This window comes from Mytilus trossulus, unplaced genomic scaffold (assembly GCF_036588685.1).
Source record: "Mytilus trossulus isolate FHL-02 unplaced genomic scaffold, PNRI_Mtr1.1.1.hap1 h1tg000070l__unscaffolded, whole genome shotgun sequence".
NCBI lineage: Eukaryota > Metazoa > Mollusca > Bivalvia > Mytilida > Mytilidae > Mytilus > Mytilus trossulus.
Window position 1 is genome coordinate 4,569,786 of NW_026963294.1, and position 12,211 is coordinate 4,581,996.

A 12,211-nucleotide genomic window follows, 5' to 3' on the forward strand; every position below is an offset into this window, starting at 1 on the left:
CGAAATCAGTTGTCCTCACTATTGTCTTCAAATATATAACATCTATATTAATGATACACCTGATTATACTACTTAGTTAAACCTCCCACTCGTAATGAGGTTGTTTTTGGTTCCGTTATATTTACATAATTGGGGGATTAACCCAAATAGACAAATTGGCAAACATGACAACAATTTAGATCCAGCAGCGAAACTGTGTCGACATATTACACAGACTGAACTAAACACAACTGATTTAGACATTCGATTCAAATAAATCTGACAAAGACTCAAACACAAATGTTTGTGTAATTGTTAGTAAATAGATTGTTAGTAAATAGAGTATAGAGAAACACATAAACTCGTGTTTACTTTCTCGATAAATTACAAATTGAATGACATATTCATACCAGAGTTAAGACAATGAAAACATCATATGCGTCCAGATCAATTCGGTTAATGATGTAAATAAAAAATTTAAACATACCAGCATGTAACATTAGATGATCTAGCTTCTTTGATCTTCTTGTTTATTTAGCATACAGTTCTTGGATGGTGTAAACTTCCCACTAACACCATACAGCATTATATCATACAACATGCACCATTACACCATACACCCTGTGCCATTACACCATGCACGTTACAGCTTTGCACCATACACCGTACACATTCTATCTGCACCTACCGAAATTATCAATAGTGCAATTTAATTTCAAAGAAACCGTGCGACTACAAACTTTTTTTTTTTAAACGAATTTTGATCACACTATTGTAAATTTATGTATAAAATTAAAATCAGTTCTTTTTTCAATATTTTGCATAGTTTTAAATTTTGATAACCATACTTTATATTCACAATACACAATCACAACATTCCTCATACACCATTACACCATTCCCCTCACACCATACACCTTCTACCATTGCACCATATGCCATACACCATTACACCATACACGTTTTTTTGGGAAGTTTACACCATCTATGAGCTGTAGATCTCACATATCGCCTCACATAATACTTTGTCTACGGAATTCACTTACTGTTGGAATATTCTTTCCTTGAATTGTGAGCTTTATACTTTTGTTATGTCAGTTAAACAAGTTGTTGCGTATTTTATCATAGTGTATGGCTTCATAACTAAAGCAAAACTTATCACTTAAACGAAATATGCATCGCAATTATTTGTATTCTTAAATCAGAGATATTGGAAAATATGTGAGGTTTGGATCAGAATTACCATATATCGTAACTTCTCCTGTATTTACCTGTCCATTGTTTTTTTTCAATCCTTGACTTCCTGGTGCCACTTTCGGATTTCACTGGATGTCGTCATGTCGACGCTTATCCATGTTTGTTAATATTTTTGCTAATGTCATTAACTATATTGACCTTTACCTAAAAGGATTGCATCTTACCTATTTTTGTTTTTATTTTTAAAACTTTTGCTGTCGTATTTTTGATTCTCTAATCCGAGATTTTTTTTAGACAAGACTAATACAATTAAGAATAGTAATTGTCAGTGGTACAACAGTATAATTTTAAAAAGAAATATGTCTCCCCTAGGTCAACATGTGGTCATCATTTATATACATACGTCAATTTCACACGAGACGATTTATATATAACCACAGTCTAGACAAATCTTGAACATATTTCCTCAATAGATTTGACAGCCGTATCCGATTCTTTAACGGACAGAACAAAAAGAATGTCTACATATAATATTTGAGAGGAATCCACTTTATGTATGTGCAGACATATCAATTCACGTTTAAGTTAAAACAGTTATTGCAATTTAATAGCAAATTGATTGATTAAACCTTATTCATAATGTCTTATTGACTCCAATCTTAACATAAACATGTCAGTTTGACAATTATTTCATAGATTTTGGTTCTTAAATGCCTCGTACTTTATTTGTCCTTTTCATATTTTTGCCTCGAGCATCACTGATCAGTCTTTTGTAGACAAAGTGCCTGTCTAGCGTACGGTATTATAAGCCTGGTATCTTTTCTGAGTTTAGTCTTCTTAAATTTATGAATAAAAATCTGAGTTTAGTCTTCTTAAATTTATAAAAAAAAAAATACACCAGATAAGGTAACATCCAAATTGTCTGTTTAATACGAGTTTCCGTGATGCTTACATTAATACGAGTGGGTACACAATCATATAATACCAATTCCTATTCAGGCGATAACCTTCAAGAAAGATGCGAAACCAACAGTTTGAAAAGTCAAATACATTAAACATTTCTGCGGACTAAAGCATAAAGTGAAAAACTGTGTGGTTAAAACTCTTACATGACTTGAACATTTGCCACCAAAGACTTTAAACAATTACGCAATCCATAAATGAATTTCAAGCACATTTGTTTAATATCTGATGATGCTACAAATAAAAATACGAATATTTTTATTCAACTAGAATCTATTTATGAATGTTATTATTGAGATCAATTTCGATCTGATTATACGTGTTATTTCTATTGTGTATGGTCTTTTTTCATTTTTTTATAATTAATGTGTCACTTTCTGTCCTGGTTAAATAGTAATTAGAAAGGTGAGGAAAGAAGTCAGAGCATTTGTATATTATCAACTAGATATCAACATCCAAAACATGTTTTTTATTTTAATTTTAAGACCGGTCTAGTTGTTTGTTAGTGTATGCCATTAACTATTAACACAACGTTTATGCTAATAAATATGTTAGCAACACACCAATTTTGACTACAAGTGAAGTGACTCGATCGATTGCCGTAATGAACACAATCCTTTTTGACCTGTGACGTCAAATGCGTTCTATTGTGACGTTAAAAAAAAAGAAAACGGTGTTCATTTCATAAACAACAAATCAACTCGAAATTGATGTAAACAAAATCAAACAAAATCTTTATAAACACGCATATCACTAGCCCGGGTTTTTATGAGTTTTTTACACCAACTTCATAATAGTTCTTGCTTTAAAAACGTATTGAGTGTGTTGTTGACAATATTTGTAATTGGCAAACATATTTGTGAGATATTCACTTTTATCATGATTATTATTAGAAGTAGCAATTCCGCTGCTGCTATCGTAGAAGATAGTTATCGGTTAATATGTTGATTAATGAAGTGGTTGAGGAACTCAAATAGAGTGACGTAAGACATTGTACTCAAAAGACACCCATATGTCAGTTAACAATAAGAATTTGGGTACACCTTTTGAAATACATATCATGTGTATCAAGATACCTTTAAACCTTCAGTAAAGTCTAAAACCTATTTGAAAACAATATATCTACAGCTCCTACTAAACGTAATGTTATCCGCCACTGAACTCGATTAGTACTTTCGGCAAAGATATCATATTGGTGTATTTTAGAATCTAGGGCCAAAATGTTACCTTTCAGCACCTAAGTATGTAGCCACTTTACCTATTTTTATAAACTGAAAGTCTGACCGATGATTTAAGAGAAAATGAATTTGTTTGTGCCTAAATATACATAGAATTATACCAATTGTTATTGATTGTTGTTAAAATTGGTATTTTTAAGTGTGTCTGTTAACTTCTGTCATATCTGCAAAGTGACAAAAGGGAAGTAATTCAATTCTTTAAAGTCAATAGCCAATACATAAGGGAGATAACAATGATAAAACTTACTATCCATAGTCTATTTTCTTTATTAAAAATATTAAAACATACATTTTACAGAGATATTATTAGATGTTGTATACATAATTATAATGTTGATGCAATATTAAAAAGAAAATACACCTAGTTTCTTTAAAATGTTCTTATTACAGTTAAGGTCATACTTTTTAAATGTTTAATGAATATTATCAAATAAATGCCTTTACTGGATAATCATAATTTAAGAAATAAAACACTAACCTGTGAATTTCAGACTACCATTCTTATAATCTGTTACTATTTTTTCTTTCTGCATATCATACCACTCTTTACTGCTACTGCTTGATAAGTCTTTGTTCCAATATTCAATCTGTAATATATTAAGACATAATCATGTGATGATCCATAAAGTTATGAAAACTATTACTCAGTATAGCAGCAATTGAATGAATGAATGAATGAATTTTATTTGCAACAGCATATAGAACATGTTATGGCAATACATAATATATACATAATGTGACAAAAGACTGGTAACAGAGAACAATACAATAATAACATAAATGTTGTAGCTAACCAATAATATCACATCTAGCTTTCCATGCTATCGGTCCAATTAACTCTTTAACAAAATCATGACTGAAAGAAATCTTTCAACATTAATTTATGAAAATGCTCAAGCTGATACCATTTTGAATTTGTTTTATACAATATATACTGAATACATTTGGAACTTAATTCTTTCCAAAAAATGATAGTCATCTCCTAAATGATATAAAAGTAACAACTTTAATATATAATATTCTTAAGCTTAGACATACATAACAATACATAAGAAAAATGGATGCATCTTTGTCATTCTGTCAAACAAAACCTTCACCATAGTGAAAAGAATGCAGATAAGAAGCAACAATAAAAGACATGCATGGTTGTTGTGTTCTAATATGATCTTAAACTTCTTTACTTCACTGAAATCATGGCTTATGCAACAGCTAGAATCTACAGTCAATAAATGTGACAAGTCTATTGTTATATGCTTAAGCTTTCAATGATAGCAAAATGTTTTTATAAATTGAGTTAAATCATGGAAAGTTTTATTCATATTTTAATTTTGGACTGGTAATGTGCTTTGTTGAAAAGGATTTGTGATCCACCATTTAAAATGTTAGTTTCAGATTATGAACTGTCAATAACCTTAAATGTTCCGCTGTCATATGTGAGAATTTTTCCTAGCCAGTTGCAATCCGTCTGTTTTTCCTCATCATGCCATACATGTGAAATTTGGTACCCAATAAGTAGCTCTGGTTCTTTAGATAATTTTGCCAAATAAAAATCATTTTCAGATAAATTTTGAGAACTTTGATGTTTTTTTATATCCAAAATTTGAAGAAGATTTTCTACTAATTTCAGTTCACTGTATGGTTTTCCTTTGCAACTGTATAAAAATAAATGTTTCTGTTCACAATTTACTGTAACCAACTCCTTTATCATGTTAAATTGTTGTTTCAAAGCTTTAATTTTTTGAGTTTTGGTTCGACATTTCTCTAGTTCTGTATTTATTTTATTTCTATCTTCCCAAATTCCAATATCTCTCATTTGCTCTAAAACATCTTGTTTGTGTTTACTTCTTTTTTCTAATTTCTTTTTCTGCAGTTCCTCCCTTTGTCTTATTATTGCTACATGACTTTTAAAAAGATTACTCTTTCTCTCTTTCATTATTTTAATGTTACTCCTGTTAGATTTTCTTGCCTCAGATATAATATTTTTTTTATCATCAGCAGATTTTTTCTCTAACCATGCACCAGTTTTATTACCACTATACATAATTGTATTTTGTATACTGTTTATATTGCAATTAGGTGCACTTTTAAAATTTGAATCAACTTTAGCCATAAGTCTTTCCAAACAAATATTATTTGGTGGACAAGATGCAGATTTTATGATAATGTTGTTACTAGGTTCATGATATTTGCCATCTTTTAAAAAGTCTTTAAATAAAAGTTCACATTTGCAGCGTAATACAACAACTAATTTGGCAAGTATAGCCTCTGTTTCAGTGTCCAAAAGAGATTCCTCAAAGAGAGACTTAGATACATCACTCAACTGTGTGGATGGTCCGAAAAATAGTGAAATATCATTTTTTAACATTAAATATGGGTTTTCTTCACAACATTTTAATACATCAATAAGTCGAGTATACACATTGCCCATGGATAGGGCAGTTGAACTTTCTTCAGATGCTCTGTTTAAATATGGTTCAGTAATAAGTTTGGATATGATGCCTAAAGCTCTGCAAATTGCCAATATTCTGTCATCTTTTAGTGCTTTCAAAATATAACGGTGTGTAAAATTTAGTGTGCTTTTAGAATTTTCAAAGTACTGTACCAAATGAGAAGCTAAATAAAATGTCCCTGCTGCATTGAAAACAAAACATTAAATCTGTTTCCTCTAAAATTCATTACAGGAATTGATTTTATTCCTTTATCCTTCATGTAAATGGACGCATACAAGGGATCTCCTGACCCATCTTTATAAAAAAGTTTGGAAACAAATCTAAGCAGTGTCAAAGTTTTTGAATCTGAAGAACTTTTAGAATCTGAAGCAGCACAAAAACCAATATTACTTTCAAATTTCATAATTTCTTTTTGACAAATATCTGCAAACTGCAATACTGGATGAACAGCACATCTAAATTCATTAATATTGTTATCCATGCATGTACCAGTAGCACTATTTTCAGCATTTAATAATCTATTTGTTTTTATTTCAGTTGCACTTCTGTCAGTCATAAAGTTTGCTGTTTTTTCTAAAAAGTTGGTACTCTCAGAAATATCATTTAAGATTTCTTTTGTATTCTTAACATATGTTTCAGCTTTACCATCTGAAACTTCTCGTACGCCAGCAGTCAAAATTTTACCTGACTCAGTTGAATATCCAACACCATATATATGTCTCCTTTTTTTTAGTAGTCGCATCTCTGTGCATAGTTAAGTTTTTATCATTTTTAAATTCATCCTCTATATGATGCCTTGACACACTACCTAATTCATGCATCATTTTTGATGCTGTGCTAACACTTGGAAGTTCATTAATTTCATAGTTCACAAGTGAGAGAACAGTACGAATAATTGGTTGAATGTGTTGTAACCCTATATTTCTACTTAGAAATTCATAATATACTTTTCTTATGTTTTCATCATATGGCTTGCCTTTTTCACTCAATCGTACACTTAACTGTTTGTCAGTGATAGTTTCTATACCAATATTTTTATATTCATCTGAATTTAATTCAGAATGTAAATTGTCTATTTCACTGTGAAGGTCACTGATCAAGCCTTTTAAAGTGTTACACTGCACTCCCTTTTCACCACTTTCTACAGCATGTTCAATTTTACCTTTATTTCTCTCAAATTTCAGGTTTTTAACTTGTTGTTGTAATCTGCTGATAGTACAAGACTGGCGCTTAATTTTTTGGTTTATTTTGGATAAATTTAGATTTCTCCATTTATTTCTCCAATTCTGTATCTGTCTTTCTAAATTTAAAATGATTCTTTCCTGGCTATTATGTTTGATATCTCCAGTAATACATGTATTAGGTAACTTTGATGGTACAAGTTTTGGTAATTTAAATTGTCTTAAGCTATAGGTTATAAACCGTTCCCCGCCGTGGTAACCTAATTTTTTCATAAAATGTGCTACTCTTCTGGCTATGATTTGCAAACTATATGCATTTACGGTATCAATATGCACACCAGCGACATCACATAGTGCTACATGTAGCTTTTTAACATTTCCATTTAATTTATCATATATTTCCTTCACTATTTTATTTGTTATTTTTGCCATGACAGTTCACAAATGAAAAAATAACTCAGATATTTACCATAATTCTCTGTTTTGAAGAAATAAAGAATCAAGCATAAGCAAGCAATAGCAAGTAAGCATACCAAAATATAATTGTAAAGTAAAAGCAAAGTGTAATACAAGCAGCACAAAAAATTATATTAGAAATAGATAATAAAAAAGCAATTGTAAAAAACTGTAATGAAAAATGATCTACATACCAAATTACAATAATATCACATTGCGTTTTCATAACAACACATCCACTATAGTTTAAGATAACTTGTGTTTTGCATCAACCTAAAAAAAAAACAGTACTGATCAGCACTTTTCATAAATTCACATAAATTACTAGTGCATTAAAAAATTTAAAAATCAGGTGTATGAAAAAATTTAGTTTTACAGCTAATTTCCTAATGCTTGTAGAGAAAAACTTTGACGGGCTTGCTTGCTCTGTTTGTATAAATTTTAATTGAAGATTTATAAGTAACATTGACATCTTTAAACAATACATATAGGCATATTTTAACTTGCATACATGTATATTATATTTAAATTTGATTGGACATTATCCCTTTTACTAAAGTACAATAAACAGACCAAAGTCTTGCTTTACATGCATTAAGAAATTAGCTGTAATCATAAAACAAATAAATTTGAAAACATGCTTTTGACACAACTTGTGCTATGAAAACTCACATATCCAAACAGTGTCACCATGATCAGACTTTATTTTAGTAAAATTAGTGCTTGGATAGAACAAATGTACCAATTTTCTTACCTTATTTTCTGTTATTGATACATAGATGGCACTTTGGACATACTAATTCTAAGACTCATTTTGATTTCATACTTTTATTGTTCAAAATTAGTATACAATTTAAGAAACTTGACAAAATTTTTGGCCAATCAACTAGTTTCTGTAAAGTTTAATAATTAATTATGCGCAATTCTAAGTGAGTCATCACTGTCAGTATCATCAGGAGGATAGTATGGTCCCCTGCGCTGTGGGTTAATTAAACTAGCTGAATGTGAAGAAGAATCAGATTCCATTATGTCAACAATTTGAATATGACCTGTGTCTATCAAATTCTGTCGGAAATCTTCGTCATCAGTATATTCAATATCTACACTTGAGGACTGATTCAAAGAATCAGTTTCTGAATCAGATCTTGAAAAGTAGGACTCAAATGTATTTGATTCTAGTTCCTGATATTGCCCTCCATCTGTATGTTCAACTGTATTTGCATTAGAACTTACAAAAGAATCGATAGAAGCCAATATATCTGGAGAATAGATAGTGTCTCCATTTACACAATTTATACTTCCATGGACAACATTACAAATTTCACACAAACACCCTGAAGACAGATTACTGACTGAATCCTCGATTTCAGAATCAGTTTCTATTCCAAAATATTCATTATATACACAGCGATATAAAAGTGCTGCACTTCCATTATATAGAGAAATATAGCCTTCTTCAGGAACAGGAGTCTGAAAGTAAGGGTATGCCCAAAATGCACATCTAGCCATTTTTCTGAAAATTAAATAGTTAATTTTTTTTTCAATTTAAATTTTTTTACATCTTGTATGCATTTTTATTTTGAGTTGGTTGCTGCATATTCTTGGGAGGGAATAAGTATAATATTGTTCCTTTTTGGTTTTTTTTTAAATGTGAAGATGATTTGAAATGTAACCATATGAACAAGGGAAGTAATCCTTATAATATTAAATAATTATCTCCCCTATTAATGTTTTGTATCACAAGTATATCAAATAAAATCAAATCAAAGTTTTATTTAATGTTGATACATAGTAAACAAAGTAACACAAGGTCTAGTGAGCTTTTAAAACCAATTCTCCCACTGTTTATTATTCTTTAATGCTTTATACACTTAATGATTTTGTTGTAACAAAAAACAACAATATTGTCAACATTACTTTTAACTCATGAATACAGTCAAGACTGAATGAATATTTAGTGAAGAATTCCTATTTAAATATAAATATGAGTATTTCAGTGTTAAACTCTTCATTACTCCATAATTAATAATTTTTATATGAATAAAAGGAGATGTGGTATGTACATCAATAAGACAACAAATCAATGACATACTAATCATGCTAATAGATAACAAAAAGACAAAATACATTCTTCAATAACTCAAAAGTTTAAATTTCTTATGAAGAGATTGGTTCCTTCTAAAAAAAAAATAGAAGCTGCATTTGTTTTATAACACAGTTATCTCTTAATCTAAAATATTTAAACAGAAGCTTACCAAGTTACTTGAAGTTCCTTTTATCTTCAGTTATACTTCAAACTTCAAATACACTCTACAGATAAGATAAGCTCCTGAAAATATATTAAACTTGTCTCACTTGAATACACACATTTAAGAAAATTCAATTTATAGCACTAGTGGAACCCTCAGGTTGCATAACACTTGCAGAGCCTGATTAATGATCCACACGAATATGTGTTAAGATCGTTCACCATGCTTACATGTTACAAAGCCAACTAGCATAAAGCAGAGGGTGAATAAGGATCAAGAGGTGCATACACTATAAAGTGTGTGTTGTATAAGAGCAAGAGAGAAGAGAACATGCATATAAAACTGAATTCATTTTTTTCTTGTGACATGCAATGGAAGTGTTATAGGTATTAGAGAAGGAAAATTAAAATTCAAGGAATGATATGAAAAAAAATATAACCATGATAACAGACCATCACTGACATTTGACTTTATTGATATTTAAATAATATTTAAATGAAAAATACTTACTGTGTTGCAAATCATAAATATTAAGAAGTCAACGCTTCTTTGTTTTTACTGAAAAAGAGACATAATTCAGTTTAATGTATTTTATTGATATACCCGTAAGAGGGTAGTAATGAGTTATTTTTTAGCAACGCTGTCCTCCCTTCCAGTGTTCTCTATCATGTCTATTGTGGTAAAGAGTAAGTTTTTGTTTGTGCAATGTTGTTGGGTTTTTCATTTTATTTTGTTAGTGTGTTTTATTACTGGTTTTTCTCATGTATGATTCCATGTGCTCGCTTCATGTTTACCCTTACTTAGTTATATTCCATGTTTTGGGTAGGTATTCTTTATTTCTCATAGTTGTAACACATTTGACTAAAAGGCACTAAGTCTGGACTTAACTTACTGAACTTATATATGTATTTTGTTTCTGTTCTCCTTTTGTAATTCTATAGTGTCATGTTATAATTATGTATTTAGGGAGCTACCATTTGATTTTTAGGGGGGGGGGGGGGGGGGGGGGGATAGGATGAAATTTGAAAAAAATAGGCTTGACAGGAGTTTTGAGTAAAAAAAAAAGGCAGGATGACAATTTATGTTAAAAAAGTCAGGATAAACTAAAAGGACCGCATAGAGTGAAAAATAAAAAGGCAGCACATAGATTACAACTAAAAAAAAAATGCAGGACAAAATTTTTCATCCTACCCCCCCCCCCCCCCTCCCACTCCCATAAAAATCAAACCTTAATAAGGTTCATCAAATTAGTACCATAAATTGAATCATGTGCAACTAGTCATTTGCAAGTGTATGCTAAAATGTAAATGCAGAGTTGTTGTGACTGCATGATCTCTAAGAACAACTGAATAATAATTAGTACTACCTTTTACTTTAATATTTTTATTTCATGTGCTTTTTTTCAGCTTTTTATTTCACTCACAGTGCTTTTAATAATGATCATACCCCCTACCCTTGTATCAACAGGGCTCTTAAATGATATTTTGGCAATAAAATTATTTAAATAATGAACAATATTGAATTACTTTATTGTTATTGTCATTTTTATTGATTTGTTTCCATGATGAGAGAAAAATATTTTATCATTCATTATCAGTGATTATATGTGTTCTCTGATATAGAATATAGTATAAGGGGCACAACTCTGACGGTAGATTTAATACCGGCAGAGGAAGAATCATATAAAGTTAAAAGCACTGGAGTGACGTTTTTGAAACTTTCACAATACATTGTCCATCTTAATGGCTCATTAGACATCCATGGTAAGGATTGCTATAACACCTCTTTATATTAAAAAAATATATATTTCAGTGAAGGATCGCTTTTGCCATGTCGAATATTTACTAAAAATAAATAAATGCATGGTTCTTTTAATAAGTAGATTTCATAATAATTCATATTTGGTATGTACGCATTTATTCCTACCAATCTCTTAATTTCTTCTTCCTTACAAAACGTTATTTAGCTGCACCACTTGTAAATTTCTCCTTGGTATCGTGCAGCACACAACCGAATCACACTTCCGGTATACATAAGAGTTATTTTTTTCTTTTCCCGCAATCGTCAAGTAGAAACGCTAAAGTATGTAGTACAAGCATGATCTGGTGTTAAAATATTCAATACACGGAAGCGTAATATATAACTAATGCTTTAATATATTGTGTCGGAGGTCTAATCGCATACTATAAGTCATCTTCTAGTGTTTTTATTCCGTCAAGTTAAATGTTATGTACAATTTCGGAGCGACAGTTATCTCTTCGAACATCGTTAAAATTCAGTCAATTGGCACGTTTAGGTTTGGGAAGCACTGTTTATATCTAACATATTGACAGTGACAACGCTTTTGTACTCTTACGTAGTTAGGAACAATATTGGTCCGTACGATGATTGTTTTTTATTACTTTCTTTATATTGATTCATTCATTGACCACACACATCCTTCATGTGCTTTTCCTATGATTTTATATACAGCATAATATATTAGATACATTACATGG

General features: G+C 30.3%; 1 long non-coding RNA gene across 1 annotated transcript; it reads right to left on the reverse strand.

Moving 5' to 3' along the window:
• Positions 1–3,866: 3,866 nt before the first annotated feature.
• LOC134699424 (uncharacterized) lies at positions 3,867–11,740 on the reverse strand. Its single transcript, XR_010103583.1, has 5 exons — positions 11,640–11,740; positions 10,224–10,271; positions 9,720–9,793; positions 7,659–7,737; positions 3,867–3,964 (listed from the first exon to the last, which is right to left on the reverse strand). It is a non-coding gene; the product is annotated as an uncharacterized LOC134699424 (long non-coding RNA).
• Between the last annotated feature and the right edge of the window lie 471 nt (positions 11,741–12,211).